General features: G+C 43.4%; 1 protein-coding gene and 1 pseudogene across 1 annotated transcript in view; both read right to left on the minus strand.

Annotated features, from left to right (window-relative positions):
• ARHGAP6 (Rho GTPase activating protein 6) overlaps positions 1–18,768 on the minus strand; it is a 508,230-nt gene that overhangs the window by 289,739 nt on the left and 199,723 nt on the right. The window lies entirely within an intron of this gene.
• LOC102876758 lies at positions 6,743–7,809 on the minus strand (annotated as a pseudogene).

Consider the following 18,768-nt stretch of genomic DNA (forward strand, 5'->3'; position numbering starts at 1 on the left):
AGAAGAGGGGGCACATGAGTTGATGTGGGCTTCCAAAGACCCAGCCCTCTGGGTGAATTTCTCACTGAAAAAGGGAGTCCACTCCACACTGGCAGGAAAGGCTGAACTTAGACAACTGAAGACCGTGTCTGCACAGCCACCAGACACTGAGAAAGGGTGCCGTGAGGTTAGGACACAGAGGGGCACCTAGGGCCCAATAATTTGCTTCTCTTACCATAAAAACATTAACAACAAACCCATTGTCAAGAAGCAAATCCCAACTCATAGCACCCCTATCAGACAGAACAGCCCTGTTGATGGGTGACAAAGGGAACCTCTACAACAATAGACGACCATAGCTTTCTCTTGTGGAGCAGGGGGTAGGTTCAAAGCAGTCAAGTGCTGAAACCATATACCACCAGAATTCCTTCCTCTTAAAACAGGGCTCTCGAAAAGAGCAAGCCAGTAATAAACCCCATCCTCAGTCCATCAAGCCAGGGGCCCATGGAGACTTCCTCACATGAGTGAGGACGCAGTCCCCAGCCCTACTTTCTGCCTGAGATAGTCAAGAAGAAAAGAGAGGGTCAGGGAGGTCACTCCTAAATGCCCAAGCCCTTCAGAAGCAGCAGGAACCCAGACGTCAGCTCAGGTACCTGGGAGGGTGGCTTTTATCTGCTCCCGTCAGATCTGAGTTTACACAGAAACTCAAGCCATGCAGTTTGCTGTGTATTTGCCAAAATGGATATTTGTATACATTTTTTAAAAAAAATTGTCATTTGAGGTGCTACACCAGACTAAATAACCTAAATATTCCCAAGATTTTTATATAATTTAGTAACTACAGGCAGGGTTCAGAGCTGCTGTGCATATGGTCGCTATACATCACAGGTGACTCAATGGCACATAACAACAGTAACATACTGTGACAAGTTTGGAAGGAGGAGAGGCATCCACTTCCTAAATAACATGCCTGTGGAAACTCTATGAACTTTGATAAATGTTGATGGTTGTAGAGGGGCTTCAGGCCTTTTGTTCAAAGGGTCACTATGAGTCGTGCTCAAATCAAAGACAATGAACAACAACAAGTAGCTATGAAGCCTCCAGAGCTCCTGACATTGGAGAACGCATAAATTCTTTAAAATCTCATGGACACCTAGATATATGTATTTATGTGTGTGTGATGTCTTAATAAGCTACATTAAAAGGTGCTATATTTCAAATGGAATATTCTTTTATAACTATAAGAGCTCTCGTGGCTTACTGCTAAGAAGCTGTGTTTTGACCCCAAAGGCACATTGTTTGAATCCACTAGTTACTCCATTGGGAGAAAGACAGGCCAAGCAATACGGCGTTGTGTGACTAGCTAAAGTTCATGCTTCCCTGGTGGTTTGAATCCATCAGGAGCTCTGAAGAAGAAAGATGCGTGCTCTCCCCCAAGGCAACTCACAGTCTTGGAAACCCAACAGAGGGGCAGCTTTGAATGGGTTCCAATCTGATGACCGTGAGCTTTGGTGAAACATAAAGACTGAACACATCATCTTCTCCACATAACAGGATTGAGTATTTCATTTCTAAATAGATTTTGAAGTTGCAGGCCCACTTCATTTCATTGCACTTTGCAGATGCTGCATTTCTTGCAAATGGAAAGTCTGTGACAACCCTGCATTGAGCCAAGTCTATCGGTGCCCCTTTTCCAATAGCACAAGCTCACTTCGTGTCATTCACACAGCATTTCAAACTGACTCAAAATCCTATTGCACACACAGTGCACTATGCTCACTCATTGCCACCAAGTTGAAGCCATTTCATCCCTCACCCTCCACCGCGTGTCCAAGGCAGTAAATCGCATGGGAAGAGATTGCTCACCTTTCTCACTCAGAGCTGCCGGGGGACTTGAACAACCAGAGAGCTGCACCATTGGGTTAGCAGCACAACTGCCTGTGGGCTCTCCCACCAGGGCTCCCTGTACCACAGCAAAGTGTAAACGCAGCTTTTTTACATCCAACCTCTTGCTTATTTTGCTTTATTGTGACAGTCGACAGTGAAATTCACCATATCTATAAGGTCGATCTGTATTTAAATTTCGTTTATAGTAATGTCTCTTTGTTTTGTTTTGAAGTGAGGTCATCAATTGGTTCACTGCTTGAATTAGCATATCTACCTTTTATTGACTTTTAGCATCTGATCTTTCCTTTCTGCTTGTATATTCCCTTGCATCCTCAGAAGGTGGCAAACCTCATTCAAAATATTAACCACAAATTGGGGGCATTCTTTATAAAGACCTGCTTACCACTTCTGATCTCTTCCTGGAGAATTTGCCACAACACCTCACTTTGAAGGAATAAAATTTGTAGTTTTTTTAATTTGTTTTTTTAAAGTGCACATATTTGGACCAGCCTCGCATATAAAGCCTGGGCAGACAGCCAAACCTTCAAGAGGAAAACTGAAGCAGATAACATTTTGCATACAAACAGCTGCCTCAGTGTCCAGCCCTCTTGACAACTTCAGAAAGTTAAGACTAAACAGAAATGTGGAAGAAAAAAGAGTTTCCCCTCTAAACTGCCTTGGTGGGGTCCACAGATTCCAGACACTCAGCTGATCTTACATACAGTCCTCACTTTCTGCTTAGCTAGAAAGTCCAGGAGTATGGGGTCCTCTAGTGGGTTCATCCACCAAGCTTACATACTGCTGTCCACTGCTATAATCATCGTCTCCCCTCTCCAATGCACTCAGCCAGGCTCTGTGTCATCCTCATGGTCACTTTGGGATCATATAATCGGGACTCGGAATTGTCACTGGCTGATTTTCAGTAGTCGCCCACCTCAGACCTTCCTTCCTCATCTGGAAGCTCCATTGAAACCTCTCAGCATCAAAACTTACACTGACAGATGGGTGGCGGCTGCACATAAGATGCACTCCCTGGGAATGGAACCCAGGTGTCCTACATGGAAAGGAAGAATCCTGTCGCTGCCCTCTTCTTACAAACCAAAACCCAGTGCCCTCAAAAAAGTTTTGATAGAGATATAATTCCAAACAATCACAGTTAAGTGCTCTGGGATTCCTGTTTTCTCAATGTTAGCCATAATTTGTTATGACCTAAGTCTTTGCATAATCAATAAAACACAAGTAAGCATCTTCTTTTAAATCATATCCCTCCCTCCACAGCCTCTTCTGATTCCAACTTGAATTTCTGGCACTTTCATGTCGTTCTCCAGTCATTCTGAGTAATCTTCGGCAAGATTTGGCTTGTATGTGATGTTGATTATATTCTCCTACAATTTTTGCATTCTGCTAGATCACCTTTTTTTAAAAAAAAAAATTCAGTTTTACGATGATGATGATGGTGTGTGTGTATGTGTGTGTGTGTGTACCGTCAAATCGAATCTGACTGGTACAGGAGGAGATTGCCCCTCAAGATTCTCCAGCAGAGCATCTGGTGGATTCAAACCACACACCTCTGGGATTGTAGTGTAGCTCCTTGCTGCTAGGCCACCAGAGCTCCCTTAGATCACCTTTTTGCAAATGGGCACAAATATGGATGTCTTCTTGCTTGGTGCTCAGGTCTTCGAAATTCCGTCAATTCCTGGAGCCATATTTCTTTCTTTTATTATTTTTTTTTGTTTTGTTAACACCATTAGTGCAGCTTGGACATCTTCCTTTGTTACTATTGATTCTTGATCATATGCTACCACCTGAAATGATAACCTGATAGATCATGGTTTTACTTTGACACCCAGGGAATCACCAAGGACCAATATGCAAACCATCACAGCCAGGATGCAAAAGCAACAGGAGCCCAGACAATATGTGAAAAAAAAAATCTATGGAAATTGAAAGAGGAGGATACAACCTTTATAAAAGTTACAGAAGCAAAATGCATTGTGATTTCTACACCAGGGAGGAAACATAACAAGGTGAAAGTGGGAAGATGGAGGCAAAGAGGGTGAGTGCTATCATCTGGGCTCACAGTAAGTATCCTGCCAGTGAGCTTCACCTTGGCCCACTAGACACAGACGGCCAAGATCTGAGATCAAGAAAAGAGGCAGTCGAAGGTAACAATACAGAAGGCATGAAGGGAAAGTCTATGCCATGAGTTTGTATCACTTTAAGAATCAAATTGAAGGCAGCACTGCCTTCCAGATAACCAAATTACCACTGACCTTTTGAATGGGGTGGACCCACGTAATTACCTAGCCTTCATTAAGGGGTGGAAAATCTTTTCTTCACGGTTCCAGGTGGGAGGATGATTCTGATTACAGATTAGAGTGTGTATTACTACCTGCAGGGTTTTTGTGAGCTGACTTTAGTAAAGGTACATACATGCCTGAGGACCATACAATGCAATCGTCCACTCGAGGATTTAACAAATAGTCTCCTTCACAAGTGACAGGATTTACTGTTGGGAGAAAAATATTTTCCCCTACCTCTAAGTCCAAAAGAACGATTGCTTTTCAACCCACGTCTGGTTTCTTCAGCTTCTTCTATTGTAGCCTAGTCTGCTGTAAAAGCCTTCTCTTCTGTCTCAAGTATTGCAAAGCACTTTTCCAAGCAGGAAGCCTCATATCAGTAATACTATGATTGTAAAAGCAAATAGAAAGGCCATTATAAACCCAGCAGTACCTCCTTATTCCTCAGAACTTTTGACTCTCTTTTTTATTGGGAGAAGAAATTTTTTTAAAAAATCTGATTTAAAAAATACATATCCATCTTGGCTCAAAATGGATCAACTTCCGGCTGCACAGGAAGTAGACAAAGACCTCTGCAAAAATATGTATGAGAGCTTTAAGGCTAACACACTTGGTCTGTGGGAGACTGCAAGTCTTTTTACGGTTCCCTAAGTCTATTTTGAGTTTTTATCTAAGTTCAGATGAGTTCTTTAAATTACTTCCTCAATGCTTCTGGCCATTAAACCAACAGTATAGCTTCTTCTTGTTTTTAGGTGCCATTGAGTGGGTTCCAACTCATAGCGACCTTAGACAAGCCCGAGCAAATGTAGGGAAACAGCAGTTTGCCCTCAGAAAGAGTGTGGTTGGAGACTGAATAACAAGCATGGAGAAAGATACTTATACGAAGCACTAGGGAACTTGCTCGAGTATTTGCTGAAAACAGCCAATCAGATGCAAGTTTTCTATTTTAAGTTAAAAGTTGAGGCCCTGGTATTATCTTATGATTATGACTCAGGGATACAGGATTAAGAACTATATCTCTAACACCATGTAGCCAGGTAATTAAATCCCCGGGACAAATCCTGTAACCTTTTTTAGCCTGCACTTGTGTCTATATTCTACTCATGGTCTGCCCCATCTTCAACAGTGATGAACTTGCCTGCCTGCCATTAATCATGATTGTGAGATTATATATAAAATCACAATATTATACAATAATATTATATACTATATAGTATCATTCATTACTCTGACAGTGTGGAAAATAGGAAGATCCTCAATGAAATGGATTGATACAGTGGCTGCAATAAAGGTCTCAAACACAAAGACAACTGTGAGGAGAGTGTAAACCAGGCAGTGTTTTGTACATGGGACTGCTGGGAGTCATAGCCAGCTCAATGGAACCTAACAAACAACACAGACTACGATTCCATTAATTCCATCAGTCTCCATATTGAGCATATGCTGATATGTCCAGATAATAGTCTTTGTCCTGTTTAAGCTCTGTTGGCCTAGTGGGTAGCAGGTAGGTTGTCCTACCAAGCCAAAGATGGGTGATTTTAATCTGTGGCCCTCAGGCTTGCTTTTAACTGTTTTTGGTCAAACATTCTTCTAAGTGGTATAGTACTGGTCTGTGCATTGCTGTATAGAGGTAACTCGTGGTTGCTGTGATGCTAAACACTGTGACACTGATGTGTCAAATGCGATAATGGTTACCCATGATGGACAGTGTTTGGTGGAGCTCCCCGATTAAAACAAGCTTGGAAGCAGCAGTGGCATCCATTTCTGAAATAGCTTGCCTCCGGAAATTCTATGAACTTGGAGAAACAGTGAAAGTTATACAAGTGTTCGTTTAGGTCTTTCATTCACAGAGTCGCTATGAGTGTCTATGACTCAACAGCACTTAACAACAACAACAAAGGTCTCTATGGAACACTTTTTTTCCCAGTTGCAGCATACTTTATGTATGTTCACACATGCACTCTCCCTCCTGTGGTCATGTAAGTGTGCCCTTGAAAAATGCTCTCATCACCTCTACCTTGGCTTGATCAGTGAGCCCTGAAGAAGAGAGACCCCTTATTTGGTGGGATCCCTACACAGATACTTCCCTGGGAAGCCTCAAACAGCAACAGGACCCTCCCCTGGCCTCCTTGGTGTGCGAAGCATTCTTAATGTCCTACTTTTCCCACCCTCTAGCCCCTCAATTACAGACACTTGATAAATTCAACTTTAGACTTAAGGAATTAATGGAGGTAGGGAAGACTGAGGCACGCCCAGCCAGGGTGTTTGGTTTCTGGGGGCAGGTCCAGTTACAGCAAAACAACAACAACAACAAAAAACAAAACAAGGAAATGAAAGTGTGGGCAGACAGCAGATTTGGTCTTGAACTTGGGAGATAGTAAAGTGATGCTCCTTGAGCCTCAGGAATGGGGAGCAGCAGAAAGAAAGCCATGTCTGAGGGGGGCCCTGAGGACCCAGAGGGGAAAAGGGAAGCAGCTCCCCACCCCTCAGTGCTGAGGAAAAGGCACTTGGCTCAGTCTCCTGGCTGCATCTATCCATGAAGCAGATGGGTGTGGGTCTTGAATCCCTGGCCCCTTTTAAGGGCCCTGCAGTCGCTCCTGGTTGAGTTTCTGGAACAACCTTCTGCCAAACTTGTAAGTGTTCATTATGATGGCACAGGAGGGGGCGGCCTGGATGATCCTTGGGAGGAAGCCTGCAAATAATCCCTTGGTCCCTGACTCGGCTCGGATCCTCCGCAGCAGCACCCAGGTAGAGGCCTCACTCTCATGGCCTCCATCGCTCCCAGCTGGACCTGGCGCTGAGTCTTCACCACATCAAAAGGCAGAGTCAGGATGGCTGCCACCGTCCCTGAGATGCCGCCAGCTATGAAGCTGATGTCCACAGATGTCTGGTCATTTGTCCTGGACCCACTTAGCCAGCTCTTCACCAACTCGTAGTTGAAACAATATAGAGCCGAGAAGGGCACATCCCGAAGGGCAGTGGGCCCCCAGCCCAGCCACACAGAGCGCCAGCCTCCCTGAGCCACTGCAGCCTGAACAGAGGCCCTCAGCTCCCGGTACGACACATGCTGAGCCTGCAGCTTCGTCCGCACCAGCTCCAGGGGGCTAATCACAGTCACTGTGCCCAATTGGGCCAGAGCGCCAGCCACCATGGGTGCATAGAGGTCAGAGGTCAAGTTTCGCCCAAACAGGAAAGTCTTGAGTTGGTCATAGGCAGTGAAGTAAATGGCGGTTGCCGGCACAATCATCACCAGGGTGGCTGGGAGACCACTCCAGAGGGTCCTGGTGCCTTCATGCCTCACAATCTTTACAAAGGAATCCATGGTACCAGTGAAGAGGGTGGGATCCTGAAACCAGGTGGCACCGCGGGCCCCCTTTGGGCATAGGTACACTGGCTCCAGGACTCCATTGCAGTACAGGAGGCACTTCCCAGCAGGTTGGAGAGGGGACGACAGTTTGGTGTAGGAGATGCTCCACAGCCTAGAGGGAGGTGTTGGCTCATTGGCTCCTGAGGGGCGCTGGGACTGCAGACGCACCTTCACTACGTCCAGGGGTGTCATAAAGAGAGAGGTGACTGTCGCCCCAGTGCCTGAAGCCACCATCTGCTGGAGGAGGCTAATGCCCCCAGGGTCTTGTTCAGTCATCTTGAGGTTTCAATCCTGATTCTAGACCGGTGCTTGCGCAGCTCGTGGCCCAGAGCCTGGCAAGCCCATAGCGGTACCACGGCCGCAGCAATGACCCGCGCATTCTCCTCGCAAAGAAGCCTCAGCAGACCTCTATGGAACACTTCTGAACCTGGGGTCTTTCCCCACGGCACAGGCCACAAAGTCTTGTAAGGTTATAGGAATGTTTCAAACTCTTCCTCCCCTGGCAAAACCCAAACAGCCTTTGCAAGGATATCCTATCATTTTCACCCATACTGGGACACTCTAGGGTGGTGATTGTTCATACTTTCATTGGATAAACTTGGATGCACAGACACCCTACCCATGTGCCCCTGGTCCCTTTCTCTCCACCACTCAATGCAACAACAAGATCAAGCAGGCTTGAGGATGGAGAGCCAACAGTTTCCCAACACTTCAGTTAAATGATACCAAGCCTGGGGCAAAGTAGAATCAAACCAGAAGTTATTACCCGTAATGTAAGTCGTCCTACCTCCAAGAGACATTGGGCAATCTCTGGAAACACTTCTTATTTGTCACAGCTTTGGGGGGGGGGCTGTGGGAGTGGTGGTGATACAACTGGCAGCTAGTGGGTGGGGAGACCAGGGATGCAGATTAATATCTACACAGGACAGGACAGCTCCCACCACAGAGAATAGTGATCTATCCCCAAGTATGAACCATGCTGAAACTGAAAAAGCAAAATTAAGAGCTAGTAGTAAAGACAATACAATATAGTATACTGATACAGATTGTGCCTTCTTCTGTTTCTTTGGAGTGGGGCCTGTTGCACATGAGAAAATTCCAGAATTATGCTTTAGAAAGGAAAAACTTTCCTTCCCATGACTTGCCATGCTACAGTTGTTGTGTACCACTGAGTATGAGCCAACCTACAGCTGACCCTCCAGTGTGTTTTCGGAGGTAGTTAATTAAACAGGAGGAGACTACCTATCCTCCTCCTGTGGAATAGCTGGTGGATTTGAACTCTTTGCCTTTGGTATTATAGAGCAACTTCTTAGCACTAGGCCAAAAGAGCTCCATGTTACTAAATAAACATTTTCTAAAGGGAACAGGACCAATATGGCTATGAGGATATTAGTTTTTTCCTTTGCAAAATGCTTTCTACTTCTTTCGATGTCTTTCTCAGATCAATTCTTTATGTATCTCACACCGAAAACAGAAAATTTGAGGAAATTTCCCTTTCAGCCAGAAGGGTCATTGGCAGAAAAGGGATATTCCATTCCTTTCCTGTCCTACTAACGACATGCATTTGACTCCAGAGAATGACTGTTCAAAAACAACCCTTTTATGCTCTGCTTGAAAACTCAAACTACCTCAGAAAGTGGCCGAATTAAGAGTAGGATAATGAAATGCTGCGAAGGAGACCTTGAAAGCACATCCTTGAGATTGACATTGGGAGGGATATGCCTTTTATTTGGGGAGAAGTAGCTTCCTCTCCAAATGATCTTCTAAATCAGGAGGAGAACAACATTGAGTCTTGACTTCTTGTCAGATTGTTTGTCAAGCCATATTTCACAACTGGTGGGGCTGGGGGGGAGCTGCCAAAAATGCCTACTCATGAGGATTCTCTAACGACTGGGAGGAGGGTTCTAGCAAAGTGCTATATTTCCTAAAAAATACTGACCTTCTAGACACTGAATTAATTTCAGAACACAGTCCCCAATACAGGCCATGATCAATGACATTGTTGGCTTGTGCGTATGAATGACCTGGCCGAAGGAACTGAGGTGACAGTGTGAGAAAGCTCCATTTCTTCAGGCCCAGGTAGAAGGTATTTGAGTGTTCCTGGGAGGAGGTAAAGAAGACAAGCTTGTTGACTGCCTACAAGAGATGGTCATCACAAATGCAGTTTCCATAAACCCTCTGTGATTAGAACCTTCCATATGCCAGTATCATCTGTGAGTTCCTTCATTACTATAAGAGCGGTAAAAAACTATGGTGTAAATGTCCACAATAAAAAGCCAAAACGGGAAAGTCAAATTAATTCAAATAAGAGCTTGAAGAGGCCCATATGCAAAATCTCACTGGAGCTTCCTTCTTGCTAACTTCAAGCAGAGGTCAGCAAACTTCCACCTAAGGGTCAAATCTGGCCCACAGCCTGTTTATAAAAACAAAGTTTTATTACAACACAGTTGCACATACTCTTTAATGTATGGTTTGCTTTCATGCTACAAAGATACAGTTGACTAGTTGTCACAGAGACCTATGCCATCAAAGCCAAAAATAACTATTCTCTAACTTCAAAATATTTATTGTCTGACCCTTTTCAGAAAGTGTGCTGACCCTAGATACTTTTCCACAGAGGTATTTGTATATATAATGTATAATCTTCAAGAAAGAATGTTATCTACAGATTCAGCAATAAAATATGCAAACAATCACAATTCAAAGAATATTTGCTACTGGTGAGGGGGAAAAAGGAGGGGTATTTCTAAAAGATGTTGACTCTGCAAAGGTTTAGCATGAAGTAATAGAATTGACACAGAGTTTCTCCTCAAGGATGTGAGGCTTTGGGGGCTGTTCTGGGCAGTGTTTTTAAATCATGGAGACACAATAAACAACTGCGTAGACTACGTAGACTATATTGTGGTTGCAATTGTGCCACAGAGCTGGGCTAAAATCCTCTAAGTCATCCTGGGATGTTAACACCCTGATGTTAAAGATTTTGACAATAAATAGCAAAGAGACACTTCAGAAGAAAGAAAGATGCAAGAATTGCACATACTTAAAAAGCAAAATGACACATATCTGACCACAATGCAAGACCTTCCACTGCCACGTGAGTTCAGACTTTCTCTCCTCCCGCTTCCTCCCAGTTTCTCACTCTGACACCCTAAATGTGCTCTTCTAGAATCATAAACTCTAATATTCCAATCTTTGGGCACAGACTCCAATCCTTCCAGCTCCCTTGATTATCTTCTAGATAACCAGCAATCTCTTGACTTAAGCGCCTTCCTTATCCTGAACCCCAAGCTGCTGTGTGGGATTTTTTTCCCCCCTCACTTTACAGGGTCAGGCACAGAAACCCTTTTTGCTTTCCACTGCCTCCTTGGTGGGACACAGCAAAGTCCCTCCCGATTAAGCCCAAGCACCTTCCCGCAAGTTGGGAGGTGAATTTTCAGGGAGAAAAGAGCAGAGATATGTCGAGTGGACACAAATTCCTGGTTCGCCTCTCAAAGGCGCTGGAGGACTGCTGTTACATCTTGTTCCTCTTCCTCTCCAGCCCTTTCACCCTTGGTGTTTCTCTCTCGCTTGCTCGCTCACTGACAAACCAGGGCTATGACCAGGAACTTGTCTTCCTTTCCTTAAAAGGTACTGATTGTAGCAGGTCTGTTCGACTTGGCCTGGGGACCAGTCTGGGCATAGAGAGTCATCAGTGCTCCCCAGGTAACACTCATTTACAGTCAAATTTACACCACTGACCTGGATCATGATTCCACCAAAAGAAACATCTTCATCCTAGCCAGACTGAACTCCAGGAGACCAGAAAAAAGAAGCAAGATCCCTGGACATTTTAATATTTAAATTCAACATTTCAACATGGGGGATAGAAAAACTTATGCAGCCCTATCCAGCCATAATGTGTATCTTTTACTGGAAAACTTCCGTTTTTATCTAATTTTCCAAACCAAAGATCAGAGAAGCCTCCAGAATATCCTACAGAGTACAGATTAGATTTGGGGTGGGAGGCTGAAAACAATCTCATTTTACTTGATTCCGAGGCTGTCTGGGGTGGCTGGGTAAAGGACGTTTAAGAAAATCATGAGAAGGCAGATCCTCCGCTAATTTTCCCTTGACACCCTTAGCAGGACACTGCCTTCTCCCAGTCAAAGAGGCACCTCCGTCATTTGGTTTCATGCTAGAGATTACTAAGATCCATTATTTGCTTTTTGTCATCACCACTGATGTCCCCCGTCTCAGCCTCTCTCACTGCCCCTTCTGAAATCCCAGTCTAGATGTCGTCCTCTCTAGTGCCAGAAGAGGGCTTACGGATGAAGGTCCAAGACCACAAGGCCTGTGGTGCAGATTACACCTTGACACGAAGCAAAACGTCTTACAATTGAGCCAATAAGCAACATCACGATAAACGGAAGAATCAAAGAGCTTGTCGTGGTTTCATTTTACTTGACTCTACAATCACCATCCATTGATGAAACAGTAAAAGAAATCAGAGGACATATTAGATGATATCAATTTGCTGCCAAGGAGCAAGGAGAACTAAAGTGCACCTGACACAAGTCATGGTACTTTCAATTGCCTCATTAGCATGACAATTCGCTAATAAGCTCGACAACGACTACGCAAAACAAAAATCCATGCATTAGATTACAGTGCTGGTGAAGAATATTGAATATACTACTTCCAGAAGAAGAAGAATTTTGAATATATTACTTGCAGAAGAATACTGGACATACTACTTCCAGAAGGATGAATGTTACTTGTTCATTTGTTCAGACTTCCTGAAGAATGAAAATTACCTTGTGTTCGAAGAAATACATCCAGAATATTTCTTGGAAGCAGGGAGAGAAAGACTTATTTGTAACACGTTATCAGGAGAACCAGTCCCTGAAGAAGGACATCATTCTTGGTAGAGTGTCAGAGAAGGAAGAAAGATCTTTCATGACAATGGGCTCAATGGTGCAGGGATGGGCAGTGTGCTGTCCTGTTGTCTCAAGAGTCTCGACATTGAGACTTATTCAATGTCACCTAGCAACAGCGGTGTGAGGCACATGGTAAGTGACACCAATCACACGTTAGGATTATGTAAAATAAAGTTTTATCGTCTAAAAGCAATGATCAGAAATGGGCTGAATGCATTTTCCAGGACTCTACAAACAAGAGAGTCAGCTCCTTAGTCCACTGCTCTGCTCGGTGTTCTTTTTGCAATTATTCCCATTCAGAATGCCACCTCTGAGCAACTTTCCACTTCTCAATCAGCAAATGAGTGCAATTTGTCTCATTTTTTAAAATGTCAAAATTCATTTTTGTGTTTTTTTTTAAAGCACCAGTTAATCAGACTCCTACTGTACAGAAACTTGGGGTCATAGAATAAAGCACTTGTTATTTGGCAAACAAGAATGTCTCCCTGTGATTAGTCCCCTGGGCTTTGTTCAAAGGAGGGAAGCTCACAGAAGACAAATAGCAAAAGAAAGCCAAGCAGAAGCTAAATGAATCGGGCCATATTTCTTAGTCTTGCAAAGCCAAATTGATAGGAAATTCTTTCCCCCAGTATGTTCTAAAGACTCAACATTTAGGCACCATTATGTGGGCATCTATAAAAGAAAAGGTCCTATTCAAAATATTATCACCACTGTGGGCTTTGAAAATCTAGAAATAATTAGGTATACTTAGGGCACTCCAAACTTGAAAATGGATAGGCTACAATTTCATTTAAATTCATTGGCTACAATTTTATACAAGCTGAATGATTTAAAAAAAATCTTTAAAAAATATTATCTTCCTCAAGATCATGCTAAAGAGTTTCTGGCTTGTTCAAAATCTGTCTTACCCCAACCTCCCATGGCAGTTCAGCTCCCCAAGCTGATTCCTGGGTTTTGGCATAATTGCAAGAGTCAAGGAAAGGTGATAGTGAGCACAGACAATGGGGGAAAGAGGGCAAGGAATGTGGGACAGTATTTCTGGATAGTAAACATTATTGATCCTTTTAAAGAGACTCAAGCAAGTGACTTGAGTTCTTCTTACAAAATTGCACTGGCTGTCCCAAAGCTGTTCTTTTGACACTTCCTAAACTATGTGACACATCACGTGAGGGATCCATCTCCAGCCCTCTGGAGGTACAGCTACTCTCACTTGTGGTAACTGTGTGATTTAATATGCTACAGATCTTAGCCACGCTATCATGGACGGACTGTGCTCTTCAAAATATGAGTCAATGTAGCTAGGCTATAATTCTCAGCATTATGTAATTACCCTCCATTTTGTCATCTCATCTAATTGTTCTCCATTTTGTCATCTCATGTAATTGCGCCGCGTATTGTAGTTCCTAATCTGCAGAACTTCGGGATATGGGTTAGATGTTAGGCTGCTAATTGAAGACAGTTTCACCCCATCAGCCACTTCCCAAGAGGAAAGTAAGGTACTCCCCTCCCTTTTCGATTTACAGTTTCTTAAACCCTATGAATAAGGAAGACCTAAGAAGAACCAAGGTCTTTGAAATATGACATTACTGGAGTAAGGGGGGCAGGTGTGTCAGAGACAATGAACTTGGCTCACGACAGGGAAGGGCTCAGAGCCACTGTACTATTAGATGCACTGTCACTATTAGATGCAGGCAACTCCACAGCACATAACAGCAACAACAACAGGAATATTGAAGAGATGAAGCCAGAAGATTCCCTGGAATCAAGGATGGTAAGACGTTATTTCACATCCTTTGGACACATTATCAAGAAAAAGAGAAAGGATGCCTAATTTGTAGCCTTTAAAATAAACTGGAGCGTATCTTTTTTTATATAAAAAGGATTTACCTGAAGGGGGGAAAAAGTATTTACCTGAAAGGGGGGGAAAGTATTTGCCTGAACAAAAGGGGCTTTTCCCCTTCATAGGAGCTCTCCAACAATCTGGCAGTCTCTCAAGCTCATCAGAATATTTCTTCTATTAAGTTTCCATCTGGGGGTGTATTGGCAAGAGTCTCAGGTCTTCGAGTTGATGGGACTTATGCTGTGTTTCACTTACTGACGGTTTAGTCAGACCAGCAGGGCCTCCCAAGTCACAGCTGCAAGTTCTCCTTGCAAATCCTCAATGTCCACTTCCATGTGCAACAGATGGTCTACTAGGGAACATAAGCAGCCCAGGATACAAACTGGGCACTTTCAGTAGGATGTGGCATGGGATTTCCTGATATAGGTGACATGCTAACTGAACCAGGCATCCTGTTTAGAGCCAGGATTGGCATTACCAGGCACTCTGGACCAGCAGGGTATCGAAGTACCTCAGAATAGGAGCTGCATAGCTTTACAACAGAAAACACTGCTTCAAGTACAAGCTGGCTTGTTGCCAGATCTTTGTTATAAACATGGAAACCAATGCTTAATCTCTCTGGAGTTTTCCTGGACCGTCTGTTTCCCAGTTATCCAGTGAGCAGATTCTAATATATCTACTTGACCCTGGAGAGGAAACATATTCTTCAAGGCACTGGAAGAAATTCCTACACACACTACAGGAAAATGTCTCCATTTGCTTTCCAGGCCTCTTTTCAATAACCACAGTGTGAGGCGGGCGGGGGGAGGATATACTCTTGCCGAGTTCAACCTCTAAAGTACTTTCCCAGATTCTGGACAGTGAAGACAAAACATTAAATTATGTATGACCCTCTACTTGGAGGAAGAGATGATGCTTGGGAAGCTGGAAGATTCTCGAAAGAGAGGGAGACCCTCAATAAGATGGATCGACACAGTGACTGTAACAACGGCTTGGGTATATCAGAGAGGAGCATAAGAAAGATAGGGTTAGGTTCAGATTTGTTTTTTCATAGCGTCACTAGGAGTTGTAGTCGACCAATCACAACACTTGGAATATTATTTACAACAACAACCACACACACACACACACACACACACACACAATAATAAAATCAAGTACTGTTGAGTCAACTGCGACTCACAGAAAACCTCTATTAGGTTTCTAGGGCTGACTGAGAACCTTCACAAGATGAGAAAGCCCATCTTTTGCTGAATAAGCAGCTGGTAGACTCAAACCACCAATTTTTGAGTTAGCAGCATAGTGTGTTATGCATTCCACCACCAGAGTTCCTTGGAATATTGTTTGGATGATATAAATATAGCCAGGGATCCATAGGGGACATCATTGCCATTCTAGAACACATTAGGAGTGCAAGGGAAGTTGAAGACAATGGTCCCTATCACTTAAGAGCTGGTGATCAGAAACTATAGCAGTGCTGGTTTTAGAAGTGCAGCCAAGGTCTCCATCACTTTCGTAGCAGTGAGGCAACACTGAAATGCCAACATTTGTAATAGCAATGATACTGAACCTTGCAAACTGGTCTTTATTATGTCCGATAAATCAAGACTTGGTTAATTCATGATGTTTTGATGTTCACTGAAATTGTTTTACCTCTTTTCCACCTACTCCCTCTACCTGGGACATCTTCCCAATGGCACTGTTTATCTTCTTTTTCTAGTGAGTGATTTCAGGAAGAACCGTGTTGTGTTGTAAATAAAGGATGGCATAAATACAGAAGACTAACTTCCTCTACTTCATTCACTTAATACCGAATCCAGTTGTTCTGGATTAAATTGTGTTCCTCAAAGGATATCTGAAAGGTATAATCCCTGTAAAAACAACATCATGATAAATAGAGAAATGACTGACGTTTTCAAGGATTTCATTTTACTTAAAGACCCATGAAAGCAGCTGTCAAGAAATAAAATAGCATACTGTATGAGGAAAATCTGCTGTCAAGGGCTTCTTGAAAGTGCTGAAGAGCAAGGATATAATATTGAAGACTAAGGTGGGCTGGATTCCAGCAGTAGTATTTTTTATTTTATTACTTCCTATGCATGTGAAAGGTGGACAGTGTCTAAAAAAAGATCAAAGAAGAAATTATGTCTTTGAATTGTGGTACTGGGAAAGAATATAGGCTATACCATGGGTTGTCAAAAGAGGAAACCAGTATGTCTTGGAAGTGCTGCAAAAGTGCTCCTTAGAAGCAGGGATAAGGAGAATTCAGCTCATATACTTTGGGCATGTTTTTTTTTGGGGGGGCATGTTATTAAGAGGGGCGAGTCCTTGGAAAAGGACATCCTGGTGAAAAAAGTAGAGGGTCAGTGAAGGAGAGGAAGATCCATAAGGAGATGGATTGACTGAAAAAATGGGCTGAAGAAGAGCAGAGATGGTGAGAATGGTTCAGGATTGGTCAGGGTTTCGTTTTGTTGTGCAACCCATAGTGTCACTATGAGTCAGAACCTGCCTGATGGCACCTAACAACAACAATCCCTGTATCTGTAAATGTACAACTGTTATATTGATGATACTATACCACAATAGGTTACTAAGTGCAATCATTTATTAATGTTTTATTTAAAAGGAGCATAACAGACAGATATAGACACACACATAAGGGTAGGACAGGTGACAGGTAAGAACCCATCTGTAACCAAGGGAAAACCAAGGATTGCTCATTGTTATTATTGTTCTTGTTGTTAAGTGCTGTCGAGTCGTAGGTGACACACAGTGACCCTGTGAATGAAAGACCTAAACATCTGTGTAACTTTCATCCTTTCTCCAGGTTCACAGGGTTTCCGGAGGCAAGCTATATTGGAAGTGGATGCCACCCCTGCTTCCAAGAATGTTTTAATCGGGGAGCTCCACTAAACACTGTCCACCATGGGTAACCATTATCACATTTGACACATCAGTGTCACAGTGTTCAGCTTCACAGCCACCACAAGTTACCCCTGTACAGTAAGTGGACAGACCAGTGCTATACTGCTTTGAAGAATGTTTGACCAAAACAAAGGAGGATTGCTCATAGAAGGAAATGAACAAGGCCAATACTGCGAGTTGAACTTCTATTCTCCAGAAATGTTAAGAAAATTAATTTCTGTTCTGTATCATGGTCAACTTGGACTTGTTGTTGCAGTAGCATTAGGTAATCACCATAGGAATTCACTTAAAAATCTTTGAAGTTAAGTTGGTGGTGACAGGTTTGGAGCTATGGCAAAAGGAATGGGACATTACTCTTAGGATTGCATTGCATTATTTAAGAGTGTCTAGCAGCAGACTGCAGAGACTCTTCAGTGAGCTGCCATGTTTGAGGAGCCTGTGAGAAGGCCGTATAGCAAGGAGCTGTAGGAAGTCTGTAGGAGGAAAAAGAGGCCCGTGGCTGACAGCCAGTAAGTGAGCAGGAACACATAACCACAAAGAACTCGAACTCCAACTCCAAGAAACTGGATTCAGACAACCACATGGGAACCAGAAGAGCATCCTGAGCTCAAGATGAAACTGTAGCCTTTGACCATGATTGAAACTTGAACAGAAGACCCAGCTGGGCCAGGCCCCAAACCTAGACTCAGTACTATCCCAAGTGCTGACTACACAGAAGTTCAAAGACGCTTTGTGTCTGACTAGATGAATGAGGTCAAGGGGTTGAGAGATTTGCTCACCAAGGTCCATATTGCTTCTTAACCATCATCACCAACCACTAGGAACATATTTGGGGGCTGACGAAACAAACAAATTAGCTTGTATAAGGGACAGCTGAGCAGAACATTACCCGGCAAGCCACATTCCTATCTTGTAGGCTAAGGATGGGGCTGAGAGAGGGGACGGCAGGTTCTGTTTCCTGAGGGTCACCAAACGTGCTCACAGCAGGCTCTGCTGGCTAAGAATCAGTGGCCCTGTCAAGAAGAAACAGAGCAGGTCTAACCAGGAATTTACTAGAAAGGACACCCTACAGTCTACCCACAGCCCTGGGTTGGCAGGGAGGCTGGGGGTGGACAATAGTATCTCTGGAAATCAAAATATTTTCTTTTACCCAGTTGCCAACTTGCAGGGAAGGAAATGAAAGCAAAGCTGCTTTCCTAATTTAGGGCAAGGATAGTTTCCATATTTTCATAGGAATCTTTTATTTATGAGACATGAAAGGAACCAGGGACATGCAGTGAGCGACAGGAGACACGGAGCACATGGAGGGCTGCACATTGTTCCCTTGCCCTTTGAGTAACGGGTGAAGGAGAAGGTTCATCTTGTACAATATCACACAGATAATTCTCTCTGCTATTACAGATGAAGAGATGTGACCTGAATCAAGTTCCATCGGGGTCAAAGGGAACTGTCACATTTCTCCTCCACCCAAATGGTGCCTTTCAATTACAAAAATATCCAACTACGTTCCAAAATCTCTGTAAAAATTAATAAAATATAATTATAGAAAAAAAA

Source organism: Elephantulus edwardii, unplaced genomic scaffold (assembly GCF_000299155.1).
Source record: "Elephantulus edwardii isolate Elephantulus edwardi_28Jun2011 unplaced genomic scaffold, EleEdw1.0 scaffold00115, whole genome shotgun sequence".
Taxonomy (NCBI): domain Eukaryota; kingdom Metazoa; phylum Chordata; class Mammalia; order Macroscelidea; family Macroscelididae; genus Elephantulus; species Elephantulus edwardii.